Source organism: Barbus barbus (genome assembly GCF_936440315.1).
Source record: "Barbus barbus genome assembly, chromosome: 11".
In the NCBI taxonomy this organism is placed as follows: domain Eukaryota; kingdom Metazoa; phylum Chordata; class Actinopteri; order Cypriniformes; family Cyprinidae; genus Barbus; species Barbus barbus.
The window spans coordinates 16685951-16704066 of record NC_136739.1 but is presented as its reverse complement, the minus strand read 5'-3'; the positions used below and the strand labels follow the sequence as shown (position 1 = coordinate 16704066).

At 36.1% G+C, this 18116-nt stretch overlaps 1 protein-coding gene across 4 annotated transcripts in view; it reads left to right on the top strand.

Moving 5' to 3' along the window:
• The window catches only part of lrch1 (leucine-rich repeats and calponin homology (CH) domain containing 1), a 57406-nt gene that overhangs the window by 1921 nt on the left and 37369 nt on the right, over positions 1-18116 (top strand). The gene's annotated exons all lie outside the window — the stretch shown is intronic.

Here is an 18116-nt window from a genome sequence, read left to right as displayed (position 1 = left end):
GTAGGTAGGGATCTCAGTGAGTCGAATCTATTGAGTCTCTTAAGCAAAGTTATTCATTCAGTAGATCTTTCTGAGACACCAGTGAGTGTTTCTATATATCAGTGTGTGGTGAATGAGTCACTGAATTTTTCACTTTACCAAGTCAGTCAAAGCACCGAATCCACGCCAGGGTCTCGAGTCCTTGCTTTTAAGTTTTGTTTCGCACTGACAATAGATTGCAGAAAGTCGACTTGAAATAAATCCACAAAATCTATTTTCTAACTGCACATCATAGATCTTATTGTGAACAATACATCCGTAAATATGTGTAATTTTCTCATCATGATTAATCGCATCCAAAACAAAAGTTTCTGTTTATGTAATATATGTGTGTGTACTGTGTATATTTATTATGTATATATAAATACACACGCATACAGTATATATTTAGAAAATATTTACATGTATATACATTTATATATTTATATAATTTATATGATATATAAATATATTTAATATACAAATGTAACATATTTTTCTTAAATCTATATATGCATGTGTGTATTTATATATACAGTTGAAGTAAAAACTTTACATACACCTTTCAGAATCTGTAAAATGTTAATTATTTTACCAAAATAAGAGGGATCATACAAAATGCATGTTATTGTTTATTTAGTTCTGACCTGAATAAGATATTTCACATAAAATATGTTTACATATAGTCCACAAAAGAAAATAATAGTTGAATTTATAAAAATGACCCCGTTCAAAAGTTTACATGCACTTGATTCTTAATACTGTGTTGTTACCTGAACGATCCAAAGCTGTGTTTTTTTTTAGTGATAGTTGTTCATGAGTCCCTTGTTTGTCCTGAACAGTTAAACCGCCTGCTGTTCTTCAGAAAAATCCTTCAGGTCCCACAAATTCTTTGGTTTTCCAGCATTTTTGTGTATTTGAACCCTTTCCAACAATGACTGTATGATTTTGAGATTCCTCTTTCCACACTGAGGACAACTGAGGGACTCATATGCAACTATTACAGAAGGTTCAAACGCTCACTGATGCTCCAGAAGGAGAAACCATGCATTAAGAGTGGGGGTGTGAAAACAGAAATTCTAAATTCAACGTATTTTCTCTTGTGGACTATATGTAAACATTTATGTGAAATCGTATTCAGGTCAGTAGTAAATAAACAATAACATGCATTTTGTATGATCCCTCTTATTTTGGTAAAATAATTAACATTTTGCAGATTCTGAAAGGTGTATGTAAAGTTTTGACTTCAACTGTATATACATAATAAATACAGTACACACACATATATTACATAACTTTTATTTTGGATTCGATTTAATCGCAATGAATTGTTTGCACTAGACAATGACAGACATTTCTATGATGATGTTATGCAGGACTTTTATAATTTACTCCACGTTTCAAAATAAACTGTTAACGAGTCAGTGCATGTAATGAACAAGCGATTCATTTGCTGAAAAGATTTAGTCCCCGGTAGTCGTCATAATGAACGGCTGCGGGAAAAGCCAAGATGACAGTTAGGAATGTTCAGAGAGTGGGAGATCTGCTTCCGTTCCCCGTGAATTCCTCTGCACTAAAATAGGAAACAGGAAAGGGCAGACCGTGGAAATTGCAAATTCCTAGCATTCTTAATGGTCTTCTGAAGTACTTTAATGCAGAAAATTATACATTCAGTCCTTTGTGATATTTGGAATGTATTAAGTGTGATATGTCATGATGTCACAATTCACACAGATGAAGTCATCCTTACCATGAATAAAGGAAAAGTTACCACAAGATATATTTACTCACTCTGCATTGTTGACCTTATGGCTATTTTAGATATATTTCAAAAGACCCAAAGAAGACTTGTGACTTCAGTAGGAGTGTTGGTTAGGACTCAATCAGGTGTTCTGTGCCTGTTCCACAGTGGATTTCAGCTCATATTTCTCCTCACAGTAGCTCTGGATTCCTCAGAAGCTGTCAGTGTTTTTTTTGTTTTTTAACTGACTCAAGATATTTCAAGCTGGGACATGTTGTCCTCACAAACACACTATCTTTGTTGCACTCTCTACCATTTCACAGGAGTTAACACAGGCGGTGTTGGTTATTTTCCACTGCTAATTAAGCCAGTGTGTAGTTTTAAATTGTTTTATTTTTTTAATGTATTTATGGTACTTGAGCTCTCTGTCCTTTGGGTAGAGGATGCCCTGTTTATGTTACGTCAGGATGTGCTAGTATTCACCATCGAAACTATATAATATATGAGTCCAAAATAGCAGAAAATTCTGACTTGTAGCAAAACTGGATGTAGGGTGTTTTAGAATAGAGTCATTATTTCAGGAGGCGTTTCTATAAAATTCCAACACAACTGAAAGTGAAAGCACAAAGTTTTATAGCTGTTTTAAATGCACAGCTGTTTGTTGTAGTATGTGCATGCTAATTTTCCCTATTTCTAAGTTCATCTTTAAAAACGTTGTTTTTATTGTTATTTAATAACATTAAGTGTAATATTTAGCAAATCTCAAAAATGAATAGCCATTGTCATACTGTACATTGTAATGCTGTGATACCTAAATTAATTTTTGTTATTTTAATTTTATTTTGACAAACTGATAAATATACAGTACACTAGTTCCTTTTAAAACTTTGGAAACAATACGATTTTTGGGGATTTTTTTTTTTTTAATTCAGAATCTGTGCTTTAAATTGGAAACAAAAGTGACTGTAAAGACATTTATAATGTTACAAAATATCTCTATTTCAAAAAACGCTCTTCTTTTGAATTTTTCATTCATCAAACGATCCTAAAAAAAAGTTTTACTGTTTCCACAAAAACCTTAAGCAATTAAATTGTAAGCTGTTTTTAACATCAATAATAATAAGAAATGTTTCTTAAGCATCAGATCAGTATATTAAAATGATTGCTGAAGAATTATGGGATACTGGAGTAATGGCTGCTGAAAATTCAGCTTTCCCATCACAAGAATAAATATTTTATTTTAAAATATGTTTATATTTTAAAACATTTTCACAATATTCCTGTTTTACGTAATTTTTGAAAACCAACCATTGGTCTGTCGATAAACTGAAAATAGTTATTGGATTATCATTATCATCAGAGTGTAATATTATTGCATCCCTAATGAAAACACCTTTAAAGCGAGCGCGTTAACCAGCTGAATCATGCAGTGGACTCTGTTGTAATGCAGTTCCACTCATAGCAAGGTACAAAATAGTTTAAACCGTGTTCATCAGTTTGAACATATATGGTCAGTAATCAGTGTGTCACGCAAGTAAACAGATCAGCTCTGTGTTCTCTAATAAGTTGCACTGTGGTTTTAAGCAGCACAGGTCTACTCACAGCAACCTTATGCAGTCTGGTCAGTTTTTGTTGGTTGTTGCTCTTAGAGCTATGCAGCATGTGCGGTGGCATGTGTGATCCGCATACACCCACATAAGACCTGTGACCTGTGCTCAACTCTCCCATAGATGCGAGATGATAATGTTACGATGAAGCCATCCACTCATTCTCACCTCCTACTTTAATCTGCTGTCAACCCACACAAGTACGTTACACATGAGCTCACATGCATGCACACAAACCTTGTTACACAATGTACACATTTTGGCCTTAAAAACAAACAAATTGTACTACACGCACATTGCTCTCAAAACAAACCCTCTTCCCCATGATAGCATTTTCATAAATATGGGCAAATGCAAATCCTCTCTACAACAAGCTCTCTGAGCCAGGTTTTGTTTTGCGGATGGTCAGGGTTTAATTTCAGTGTGGCAACTGCTAATAGGATTGTAGTATAGAATGTTGAGATGGGCTTCTGGCATTTTGGCAAATAATCTCACGTTTAACTTTCTTTCTCTGTGGTACTTGCAGTGCTTGAGTGGGTGGATGCAGGGGTGTTTAATGCGTAGTTAAAAGAATTATGGGATAACACCCACGCAAATACTCCAATATTCAAATGTTGGGTATGTGTAGGAGTGCGTCTTATCTCTGGGCAACACCACTTTGGATAAACATTATGCATTACATCAACACCTTTCAGAGTGTTTGCTAATGCACCATGGCAACAGCACACCACCCATTACAAAGCCCAGGCATTCACTGATAAACTGAAAACAAGGCAAGGAAGAAATGAGAAATGCATTCGCCAGAAAGTGTCTTTGGGGTCTTTGCTGTTTATGTTAGTTACATTAACGTTATTACATGTAATAATCTATACCAATTTGTTGCTCCAAAGGGTATTCTTCAAAAACTGAAATCTTATTTCTTTTTTTTTTCCCTCAATAACTTTTTTTTTTTATTGAAAAACATACAGAATGAGAATTAACTCAATTTAATTTATAACAGTCCTTGTTTCTATTAATATAAAAGTTATATATAAAACAATACTTTATTTTAAGGTCCAATTATCGCTATTAGCAAACTATTGATGCAACTTAATAAACTCCTAATTTGCTGCTTATTAATAGTTAGTAAGGTAGTTGTTAAGTTTAGGTATTGGCTAGATTAGGGCTGTTGGATATGGTCATGCAGAATATGTGCTTTATAAGTACTAATAAAAATATATTATATGTTAATAGGCATGCTAATAAGTAACTAGTTAATATGAGAAATGGTCCCTATGTTAAAGTATTACCAAACAAGTAGTGTTGTCATAACGAATAAAATATCTTATCCAATATGGGGGACCCTCATGTTGTTCCAAACCTGTATGATTTTTCTTCTGAACACAAGATATTTTTGAATAATGTTGGTAACCTAACAGTTGCTGCCTGGTGGCCATTACATAGTATTAGTATTATTATTATTATTATTCATATAATAATAGTCACTGGCTTCCAGCAGCTCTTTGATTAACAGCATTCTGTACAATATCTTCTTTTGTGTTCAATAGAAGAAAGAAATTCATACTGGAACAACTTGAGACTTAGTAAACGATGACATTTTTCATTTTTCCCTTTAAGTGTTATTAACCAACAACAACAATAGAAAATACAGCATTTATTAATCTCAGTTAATGTTAATTTCTAAATATATATTATTAATATGTTAAGATTTCCAGTTAAATTATTACATTAGAATGATAAACATTAAACATTTACCTAGAATAAATTGTTAAAATATAGTTCATAATATCTAATGCATTAAGTAATGTAACAAAATGAATCTTATTGTAAAGCATGACAAACTAAATCATTACTGTTCAGACACTATTGAGGCCTCTTTTGGGTTTGATGAAGATTTCTAAAAAAGGCTGGTATGTGTGTGTGACTTAATGGGGGCATCTGTGTCCTGAAGGGTTTTGGCTCAGTAATGTTGTAGGGCTTTCCAACCTACGCCTTGTTTCCTTGGGGTTGTAAGAGTGTCACAGCATTGCATGATGTTCTGAATGTGATTGCTGTAAAATTTGGTGCTGTGTGACAGTCCTTAAACAAACTTTTGGGAAAAACGCATTGTCTGAAAAGCAGATGACCAGTGATGTTTGCAGTGACAAAATATGTGTGGAGATAAATATGTATGATGCTTTAGGAGAACATTTTCTAAAGGAAATGCACTTGAGTGGCTTGTCATGACATGCTGAAATGTGCTTTTGCTCATCTCAGTTTTCGTAGGCTCTAACTGTAACTCACTAATGTCTCAGTGAAAAAAAAAAAAAAGTTAATTTTTTGTTTACTGAAATTCTGCATTGTAGAATTTCTCAGTGCGTGCATTGTCTGGGAAAACAAAATAACTAATATTTTATTTACTAAATATAAAGTATACCTATAATACTAAATACATATACATATAAAATATTAAGTATACTTCTTGATAAATATTGATTTCATGATACAAATTAAAGAAATGTAAAAGAGAACACAAAGTTTAAGATTACGATAAATTAAAAAGAAGCAAACGCAAGCAATTGTCATATAAAGCAAAAGAGTGAAAAGAAATACAAAATTCTGAATGTCATGCTCATTTCTCAGTTAAACAGTTTGTAATTAAATATTTTGTATTAAGTCAAAGTATTTTCACTTGTGGTTTCACAATGTTGTAACAGGTTGTTCATTGTGTCTGGTAGGCTGTGTTTGTCGGAAGTGACTGAAGTGCAGGTCAAGTCATGAAATGCCACTTTGTGTGTATCTTTGTCAACCTGCTTGAAGTAATTGCCACAAATGTATCTGTAACGGGGCGAACGAGACGTGAGACGTGCAGATCCAAGTGCAAGCTTTTATTTATAAGCATAGTCAATAAACGGTTAACAGATATGGTACAGGCAAGACACAGAGCAATCCTAGGGCTAGCGAGAGTCGACGATTGACAAACAATATCCAACAGGGCAAGGCAGAGAGATAATCCAGGTATATGAGCAGTAGTCCAAGAAAGGTGCAAACAGAGTCCAAACGGCAAGGCAAAGGGGTAAATCCAGAAAAAGCGGGCAAGAATCTAAACACTAGAAAAACACACAAGGCAAGACTATGACAACAAAGTGGGTTCAGTATCGCAGCTAAATCTAGGAGAGTTATAAATGCAAAACAATACTGGAACTAAACAGAAAAACACAGAATGGCTTGGTAAGGCAGCTAACACTAGGAGAGTGTTAAATGCAAAACAATACTCGGCAAAGACAGAGAGGAAGTTCAAGGCTTGTAAAGCGTGTGTAATCGGTGCAATCAGCTGTGTGATCAGAGCAATGTGAGATTGGTGACAGCTGTGTGTCGTCAGTGCAATGGATGATGGGAATTGTAGTCTGTGGGTGAAGAGCAACAGTGTGGTGCAAGAGTCAATGTGGTGAGCGAGTGACCTCTGGTGGTGAGTTAACAGAAGTTCATAGACCAGATTCATGACAGTAACTTAGACTCTTGCTTAGTTACAAAGCATGTTCAAAGAATATTAGGATCAATTAAATGACCAAATTAAGTATTGTGAGATTTCTGGGCAGGCAGTACCCAAACAGGTTTTCATATGTTTGGGAAGGGGTGTGTAAATGTGTGTGTGTTTCCCATGTTTCTCCAGGAGGAAATGGCCTTTTCTGCACATGTTATCATACAATGAGCCAGGGAGGAGACAACATCCTGCCTCTGTCTTAAAGAACAAACCTGTGTGTTATGCTGGTATACAGTTAGAAAGATACACAAATTAAATCAGGGGCATCTGACCAAGGTCAGAGAGAAAACCAACACTATCATCAATCAGCGTGGTTCATTATCACACCCTGGTCTTTTGTTTTAAACCCATATTGTAGACTCAACTCCATAAGTTATATCAAAATATGGAACGTTAACGATTAACCGTGAGCCGGTTGAAAAACGATTCAAATCTGTGACTATTCAAATCGGTTGAGATGCTAAACAAATCGCGATTCAATTAGTGGTAGGAGTTTATATGAATGTATGTCTGACTTTCTGTCTTTAGAAAAGTTTAGATGGTATTTTTTTATTTTTATCTTGCCTCTGTATAATGCATATTCATAAGTGCGGCGCTGCTTTGTTTAGAGCTGAAACCAAGGAAACGCTTATAGCGCCACCTGCTGGTAGAGAGTGAATCTGCGTCCCATTCAGTTCATCTGTTGTTTCTGTTGCATGCAGGTATTTTTTATGTATAGTTTCACAAAACTGAAGTCAAACCATTCTGTTTTTGCTTAACATTTTGAAATGATACAATCTAATTTATTATGTGTATTACTCACGTTAGACTGAACGATTGCTTCTGTCTGTCCCTGTCTGTCGTTTGCGATTGTAGCTCCGTGTAGCTTCGCTTTTCTGTTGAGTCTTATATTCACTCTCTGTTGTTTAAAGTGATAATATATCAGAATCAGAATCAGAATGAGCTTTATTGGCCAAGTATGTTTATACATACAAGGAATTTGTTGTAGTGACAGAAGCTCCACAGTGCAACAGAAAGACGGCAACATGACAGTACAGATAATAAAAGAATAACAACAATTAACCAAAAGGCAATGTACAAAGCAGCAAAAACACAATATATATAATATAGACCACTATGTATGTACAGGTCAAGTATGTGCAAATTAGAAATGAGAAAATAAAGATAAAATAAGTGAGTATGGTGAATGGATAGTGTATTATTGTTGTGTGTTCCACATTTATTGTTGAGTGTTCATGAGATGGATTGCCTGAGGGAAGAAACTGTTCCTGTATCTGGTTGTTCTGGTGCACAGAGCTCTGTAGCGTCGACCAGACGGTAACAGTTCAAAGAGGGAGCGTGCTGAGTGTGAGGGGTCCAGAGTGATTTTACCAGCCCTTTTGCTCGCTCTGGATAAGTACAGCTCTTGGAGAGTGGGGAGGGTTGTTCCAATGATTCGCTCAGCAGTCTGGACTACCCTCCGTAGTCTTCTGAGGTCAGATTTGGTAGCTGAGCTGAACCAGACAGTTATACAAGTGCAGAGGATGGATTCAATGATGGCAGAGTAGAACTGTTTGAGCAGCTCCTGTGGCAGGTTGAACTTCCTCAGTTGGCGAAGAAAGTACAGCCTCTGCTGGGCCTTCCTGACAATGGAGTCTATGTGAATATCCCACTTCAGGTCCTGGGAGATGGTGATGCCCAGGAATCTGAATAACTCCACTGCAGTCACGGTGCTGTTCATGATGGTGAGTGGGGGAAGAGCAGGGGGGTTTCTCCTGAAGTCCACTATCATCTCCACAGTTTTGAGCGTGTTAAGCTCCAGGTTGTTAAGACTGCACCAGACAGCCAGCTCCTTAACCTCCTGTCTGTAAGCAGACTCGTCATCATCCTGGATGAGGCTGATCAGTGTGGTGTCGTCTGCAAACTTCAGGAGCGGGGTTAGTTTATTTTAAAGGGTTTCCGTGATGATGGTGTTAAAAGCGGAGCTGAAGTCTACAAACAGGATCCTCACATAAGTCCCTGGTCTGTCCAGATGCTGCAGGATGAAGTGCAGTACCATGTTGACTGCATCATCCACAGTCCGGTTTGCTCTGTAGGCAAACTGCAGGGGGTCCAGTAAGGGTCCAGTGATGTCCTTCAGATAAGCCAAAACCAGTCTTTCAAATGATTTCATGGCTACAGACGTTAGGGCCACAGGTCTGTAGTCATTAAGTCCAGTAATTTTGGGTTTCTTTGGGACGGGGATGATGGTGGAGCGTTTGAAGCATGAGCTCCAGTGATCTGTTGAAGATCTGTGTGAAGATGGGGGCCAGATGATCAGCACAGGTTTTTAGGCAAGCTGGTGACACACCGTCTGGGCCCGGTGATTTCCTTCTTTTGTTCTTCCTGAAGACCTGGCACACATCTTCTTCACTGATTTGAATCTTAGGTTTGGGGAGAGAGGGGTTGCTGGAGGTGTTAATGGTTGTGTGGAGAGGTGTTCAGGGTGGGTGTGGGGTGATCTTTCAAAACGACAATAAAAGTCGTTCAAGTCGTCTGCCAGGTGTTGATTCTCCAGAGTGCTGGGGGATGGTGACTTGTAACTGGTGATATAGATATATTGTAACGCGTTCAAAGACACATCTAGCCAGCAAGTGAAGCGGATGTTGTCACGTGACTGCATTTTGGTTCGTTTCAGCTGGTTCGGACCAGAGCAAACAGTGTGGTGTGAAAAGGAACCAAAACGGCTAAAAATAGCTACAATGGATAATTCGGACCAAATTAACCAAACTACAGATGTGAAAGCACCCTTAGAGTTCGTACTTGACTAACTGGGGCCCAGGTCAGGAAGCAGACAGACTAGCTAAACCGACCGTCTGCTAGCCACCTCACATCACAGAAGTCAGTTAATTCTCAGCACATAGAGACTTTCACCTAGATATCACACTATAGAGACTGTGTCTGTTCCCCGAACTAGAAAATACAGAAAACATCCAAACCAAAGTAAGAGTTACAATTTAATTGATGTTCAACAAATAAAAAAACGATATAATACAGATAAACAAATGATAAAGCTTGGCTTATTGAATATTAGATCCCTTTCTACAAAAGCACTTTTTGTAAATGATATGATCACTAACCATAAACTAGATGTGCTTTGTTTGACAGAAACCTGCCTAAAACCAGATGACTACATTACTTTAAACGAGTCTACCCCCCAAGATTACATTTAGAAACAGGAACCACATCCAAAAGGTAAAGGGGGAGGTGTTGCCAAAATTTATAGCAATATTTTCAGTATTTCTAAGAGGTCGGGTTTAAAGTATAATTCGTTCGAAGTAATGGTGCTTCATATAACGTTATCCAAAGAAACAAGTGTTAATGATAAATCCCCTGCGACGTTTGTACTGGCTACTATATACAGGCCACCAGGGCACCATACAGACTTTATTAAAGAATTTGCTGTTTTTCTATCTGAGGTAGTGCTGGCTGCAAGATAAAGTCCTAATTGCTGGTGATTTTAGTATCCATGCTGATAATGAAAGAGATTCATTGGGATCAGCATTTATAGACATTCTAAACTACATTAGTGTTAAACAATACGTTTCAGGACCTGCTCCTTGTCAAAATCATACTCTAGATTTAATACTGTCACATGGAATTGATGTCAGTGGCGTTGAAATATTGCAGCAGAGCGATGATATCTCAGATCATTATCTAGTTTTGTGTATATTCCATATAGCTAAAGCTGTAAAGCCAACTACTTGTTACAAATATGGTAGAACCATCTTTTCTACCACAAAAGACTACTTTATAAATAATCTTCCTGACTTATCTCAATTCCTCAGCATATCCAATAGCTCAGAATAACTTGATGATGTAAACTATTGACTCTCACTTTTCTAGCACTTTAGATACGGTTGCTCCTTTACGCTTAAGGAAGATTAAGGAAAAGAGTCCAACACCGTGGTATAATGAGCACACTCGGGCCCTAAAGAGAGCAGCCCGGAAAATGGAGCGCAGCTGGAGAAAAACTAAATTAGAGGTATTTCGTATTGCTTGGCGGGACAGTACCCTATCCTACAGAAAAGCATTAAAAACTGCTAGATCTGCTTACTTTATGTCTATTTTAGAAGAAAACAAACACAACCCCAAGTATTTATTTAATACAGTGGCTAAATTAACAAAAATATAACATCAGCAGGTGCAGACATTACCCGGCAGCACAGTAGTAATAACCACAGTTGTAACCATGCAGCTGTCAGCCACAGTATCGCATCAGATAGTGCACTATAGATACCCTGAGGAACAATTCCACTCATTCTCTTCTATTGGAAATTAAGAATTGTATAAACTTGTTAAATCATCTAAACCAACAATCTGTATTTTAGACCCTGTTCCATCTAAGCTCCCAAAAGAGGTGCTTCCAGAAGTAATAGATCCTCTTCTGAATATTATTAACTCATCATTTTCATTAGGATATGTCCTAAAAACTTTCAAACTGGCTGTTATTAAGCCTCTCATTAAAAAAATACAACTTGACTCCAAAGAATTAATTAATTACAGACCAATCTCGAATCTCCCTTTTCTGTAAAAAGATATTAGAAAAGGTTGTATCATCACTATGTTCCTTCTTAAAGAAAAATTATATATATGTGAGGATTTCCAGTCAGGTTGTAGACCATTTCATAGTACTGAGACTGCTCTCGTTAGAGTTACAAACGACCTGCTTTTATCATCTGATCGTGGTTGTATCTCTCTATTAGTGCTACTGGATCTTAGCTCCGCGTTTGACACTATCAGCCACAACATTCTTTTAAATAGACTAGAACATTATGTTGCATTAGAGGAAGTGCACTGACATGGTTCAAATCGTACTTATCTGACCGCCATCAATTTGTGGCAGTAGATGAAGAGGTATCATGCCAATCACAAGTGCAGTATGGAGTACCTCAAGGCTCAGTACTTGGCCCCTTACTTTTCACGCTTTACATGTTACCCTTGAGAGATATCATTAGGAAACATGGTGTTAGCTTTCACTGTTATGCTGATGATACCCAGCTCTATATTTCTTCGCGACCTGATGAAACTTACCAATATGCAAAACTAACGGAATGTATAGTTGATATCAAAAACTGGATCACCCTGTTTCCAACATGACCATCGGGACAAGACCACAGGAACCAGATGAGTCCTTTGCACAATCTGATTCTGCTTTAGCCTAGATTTAAACTGCTGATTTTGTCTGGCCAGAGGAGAATGACACTATTTCGACAAACTATTTTCCCGTCTAAATACTGTAAAGCTGATATAAAGCCACCCAGCTTTATATAAAGCTGATGTAAAGCTGCTTTGACACAATTTGCATTGTTAAAAGCGCTATACAAAAAATATTGACTTGACTTAATTTAGATTAAAAATTGCTCATGTTGCATGTATGCAGCATCTTTGTTTGGATCATGATTAAAATGCAGTGGTTGCCTCTAATTTTAAGTGGAAAGAGCACAGACAAATTCTTATTTTGTGTATATGAATATATTTATTTTATTTGTGTTACACATTTATTTGATTTGGGGATTGTTTTAAAATTTCAATTTAGTTTTGTTATTTACATTTACATTATATTTAAATTTTGTTATTTAGCAGACGCTTTTATCCAAAGCGACCTACAAATGAGGACAATAGAAGCAATCAAAACTAACAAAATAGCAATAATATGCAAGTGCTATATTAGTATATTATTATAGTGTTATATTTCAATTTCACAAAGAAATGTGCAGCATTTTGTCCAAGCAATAATAAAAGGACACATTTAATTTATAATTTGTCTTAAATCTGATTTTGTTAAAAAAATCTTGAATCAAATCGTGAAATCAAAATCATGAATTGAATCGAATCATGAGTTGAGTAAATCGTTACATTCCTAGTATTTTAATGTAATACATTGCTCTTTTTAACTGGGCCAGTTAACAACTTCCTACCATCTAGAACTACACTACTTCTCAAAACTCTGGAAGATTTTTAGACTGCATTTGTTTGATAAAGAATACATTACAAACTGTAATACTGTGAAATATTACTATAAAGTAAAATAACTTTCTATTTTAATATATGTTTAAATGTATTTTATGTGATGAGTTTTCAGCAGCCATTGCTCCAGTCTCCAGTGTCACATGATCCTTCAGAAATTGTTGTTATTGTTCTAAAGAGGTTATTATCAATGTTGAAAACAGTTGTGCTGCTTAATATTTTTGTAGAAATGTGATACAATATTTTCAGGATTCTTTGATGAATAGAAAGTTCAAAAGAACAGCATTTTTTTAAAATAGATTTTTTTTGTAATATTATGAATGTCTTACCTGTCACTTTTGATCAATTTAATACATACTTGCTAAACGTTTGAGCATAGGGTCCCTGTGGGTCCTTAAAGTCTAAAAAAGTTATCAAATGTAAGGCCATAAAAGTCTTAAATATCTTAAATTGCATTATAAAGGTCATATTAATGATTTCAAGACATCTTATATTGGGGGACAAAAAACAGTAACATATGGCATAATAATGATTGAATATTAAACTTTAAAAGGCTATGATTTAAATGCATAAATATGAGCACTGCATGTTTGAAACTATATACATGATGCTGCTGTGTGTGCTAAAGACTCATTGTATTCGAGCAGTTCACAGATAAATGGGAAGCGATTGTCGATCGCTAATCATCTACTATTGATGAATTATGGCATTATATACCTTAAGGTGTTTATATCACCTTTCAGATACATTTATCCATTCTAATGATTTAAGGCTAGAATGTGAGGCGTATTCTATATTCTTTACTGTTTAGGATGTTACAGTACCATAGACATTGCTCTTCCTCGCCTTTTTATTAATTTTATTTGTGCAGACCTTAAAGAAGGTCTTAGAAAGCCTTACATTTGATTGTAAAAACCCTGCAGATATCCTGGTTCAGGTGTGTAATTAAATATCTCTTATAAGATCCACATTGTATTTGCCTGGTAAATGGTGACCTGTTCTGATCTGTGATCCAGTTTAATATAAGGTATAGTATGTACAGACACCAGCTGTTTGTGTCCTTGAAACTGTGATATTACCCAGAGTCATCTGCCCTACATACACTCTGAGACACTCACTTTATCAGAGCTCCACCCATAAAGTGTGTGTGTGTGTTTGTACTATTGAGGGTTATATGCTTGTAGTATATATTTCATCAATGGATCATTCTCTGGATCTTTGAGTTAATCTTTGAATATGTTTATGGCCTTGCTATACATTTGCTTTTATAATAGCTGTAAGATATATACATACATGTGCATATATATATATGTATATTTGTTGGGGACAGATGGACTGAGCTTGCTAATCAGGTCACAAGTCTTATGGTAGAATAAATCCGACCATTCTACTCTGGGTGTAGAGTGCAGTGATGCATTGATCATGAAAATTAAGTATGAGCTATGGAAGTTTAATTTTTAAATTCCAGAAATATGACTGAAACAAATCAAACAGAAATGTAAAATGTCTTAAGGCATCTTAAAGATTCATAAACAAGTTAAATCATTGTCAGAACAAATGTGGCACACTAGAAGCTCTCTGCCATGAGACTCCATTCACAAGTGATTCTAATACATTTATTAATAAAATGTTAAAAGACGGTTCACTCCTATAATTATGAATGGGAGAAACTGCAATGTGCAATATGGTGGAATCGTCCCACCTTCTAAATGAAAGAACCAATCGTTGATTGGTAAAATCATTGCAGCGGTCTTTCGAAGCTCCGGTTCCCATAGAAACCTGAGGCTAGACCAGCCAATGCGCATGTGCAGTCATAAGTAAGTTATTGGCTGGTCTAGCCTGAAAAATTCACTTTTTAAAAGCTATTTGAGCATAAGAAACAACATTTAAAGGGCAGTTCATTTCAGATTTTGTTGCTGAAATTTGAAATATGTAATTTAATTGCGAGTTCAGCAAGCCGTTTTTGAGATTTTAGGATTCCCCCTTTCATTTAGAGAGGACTTGGTCTTGTGTTAGCTGGCCAGAGGAATCGCAAATATGGCCGCCGAGTGAACAGACTTTACTTTGATATCAATTAGCCTGTCAGATGCACAGCATTCGACAAAATTTGTTGTAAAACAAATGAAATCAGACAAATTGTCGTTTTGTTAAACTTTCTGTAATCACCATGATTACGTAATAAGCTCAAATTTGAGCATTGAGCATTTTTTTCCTCATATATTCTTATTACATCAGACTTCACTAAAGAACTGTAAAGTTAGAAAAAATAGATTTGGCACTAGACATAAACACACTCCACTCATGCAGTGTGAATTGGGGTGCCGCTGTCTGTCAGAGAGGAACCGTTTTGCTTATTCAACAGAACTCCGAGAGCACACTTACACACTCAATGTCACGCTGAGAGTGGGCACACAGAGGAATGCTGAGTGGCAGAAACGCACAAGCACAAATGCAGCACTCCACTTGTACGTGGATTTAACTGTTGTGCACACATGGTATAAATCTAGGTCGGAACCATCTGTTTGATCATATACTGTAAATAAGTGCACACACACACACACACGCTCAGCTGATTATTCCAGCTGTAAGCCGCAGGATGAGGCCACACCCAGAGCAACATAATGACAGACTGCGTTTCTATGCCCTTTTCCCACTTCAGAGACACTTTGAGGACAGGACAAGAGTGTTTGAGTGAAAGAATGAGCAATTAGAGCTCAAATAAAGGAATATGAGGTGTAATTAGCTTAATGAAAACTGTACATGTCTGTGTCTGCTTATCAGATTTTGCTGTCATTTGGGCATGTTGATTCTGCTTTGTTGTTTAGGCCTATATTGCAGTAAATCTACTAGTTTAAAATCTCATCCATTGCAGAATTCTGTAGTGTAAAATTCAACTATGAATATATATGTATGTATATCACTGTAAAAGTTGTAATTTTTACAGAAAAATACTGTAAAAAATGTTACAGTGTTAACTTTTTACAATGTTAACTTTAAATTACCATACAGTAGTATATGGTGAAAAAAAATGGTTTTATATAGTAAAAAAGGGTGTTTTGTGTTGCATTTTCTGTTACTTATATAATGTTTATTGCATTCTTTTAGTGATTTTGGTAGTTAAAGTAGATTTGTAAATTAGCATTATAGCTGCAGTCTGTAACTTTTGGCGCTCTAGCGGTTAATAAACAGAACTGCGTGCGTCTTGTGGAAGAACATTGTAGCCGGAGCTACTTCTCTGTTTTTTTTTTTTTTACGGTTTATTGAGTTTTATTTTGTGGAACAGTAATACAAAACAAAAAGGAGCTGTACAAATTTAAAACCCACCCCTTGATAGACTTAAAAAAATTAATAAAATAAATAATAATAATAAACACTTATTAATTAATATTAATAGATAAACAAATAACAATTAAATAGTTTTCACAAAGACTCCCAAAAAAAAATGCAAAAACGTGCCTAAAACTCCTTGGGAACCGAGATTACACTTAGGAGAAGACGACAGATTCATATAAAAACATTTCATTGAAGTCAAGTAAACCCTATGCAGCAATTTCCAATGAATCATTTGGTGATTAGGGTTTTTAGAAGACAATTTAAACATACCCCATACCTGATCGGAAAATAAAACATGCACATCCTCATTAAGATCCTTAGCCCAAACAGTAGTAATAGATAAAGGTTTGTATGAATGCTCAAGAAGAAAGAGATAGATGACTGAAGCAGAGGAGGGAGATTCCTCAGAAGGAAGGATTAGTTTGCGCAAACGGTGAACAGGCAGAGAGTTCCAAGGCACCCCATATGCCCGTAGGGCCAATCTAATACGCAAATACATAAAAAAGGAGGTGCTTGGCAGATTATATTGAGTTTTAAGATTCTGGAAGGATTTTAAACCGCTATCATCATAGATATCTCCCAGAGTGTTTACTTTACTATGAGTCCATTGCGGACAATGAAATGGAGTACTGCCTGTCAAAAGGTTATTATTGTGGAAAATAGGCGAATGCCTGTGCCATTTTGTAACTAGTTGTGAACGTCTTTCAACATCCCTCCATGTGGAGAGCAGGTGGGTTACAATGGGAACAAACCGAGATTTACACTGCCTAAGCGGAACTCCCGAAAAAACAAGATGCTTCAATTTATACGGATCAACAATAGATTCCTCAATTGCTCTCGAAGACACAGAAGCGTCAGGATCAAACCAAACTGCTAAAGGGCGGAGGGAAAAGGCTTGAGCATACAGTCTAAAATTAGGGAAAGAAAGACCTCCATGTAATCTACATCGTTGTAAGGTAGTCAGTTCAATACAAGGACGTTTCCCATCCCATATATACATGAAACACATGCATCTAGTTTATTCCAGTAGCCAACCAGTGGAGCTAGAGGAATCATGGAAGAAAATAAATGAATACGTGGGAGAACATTCATTTTAATCACCGATATACGGGCCTGAAAAGAAGTAGGAAGACAATACCAATTTTCCAAATCTGAGGATACTTTGGCTAGAATACCATTATAGTTTTTTGAGACTATTTCCTGCAGGGAAGGAAAAACATATATCCCCAAGTACTTAAAGTTTTGAACCAATGGAATAGATATAGAAAGGGACATGGAATCAATTTTAGAATTGAGGGGAAGTAAACATGAATTCATTTTAAACCCTGAGATAGATCCAAAATGGTCAAATAAATTCAGCAAATGAGGAATAGAATGTGACGGCTTCTCCAAAAACAATGATATCATCAGCAAACAAAGAAATATGATGATTTATGAAACTCGAGTCGATCCCAGACCCAGATGCTGTAGAACCGCCCATAAATAGTTCCATTCTAGCAGGTCGAAAGCTTTCATCGCATCTAGAGATAATACTACGCAAGGGGAGGACAAACTATTCTTTGAATTAATAATATGATATAACCTGCGTAAGTTATCCGAAGCTGAGCGAGATTTAATGAATCCTGTTTGGTCATGATGAACTAGCCTATTCATAAATTTCTCTAGATGACGAGATAGTACTTTAGCATATAATTTAACATCAGTCCCTATCAAAGACAGTGGCCTGTAACTAGAACAGGAAGTCGGATCTTTATCTTTTAACAAGAGAGAAATAACAGCTATATTAATAGATGGGTGAAATGAGCCTTGAGTAACTGAAAACTGCATCATATCTAACATGAGGGGGCCTAAATCCGACCAAAAAGTAGTATACAATTTGATTGGAATGCCGTCTATGACTGGGGAT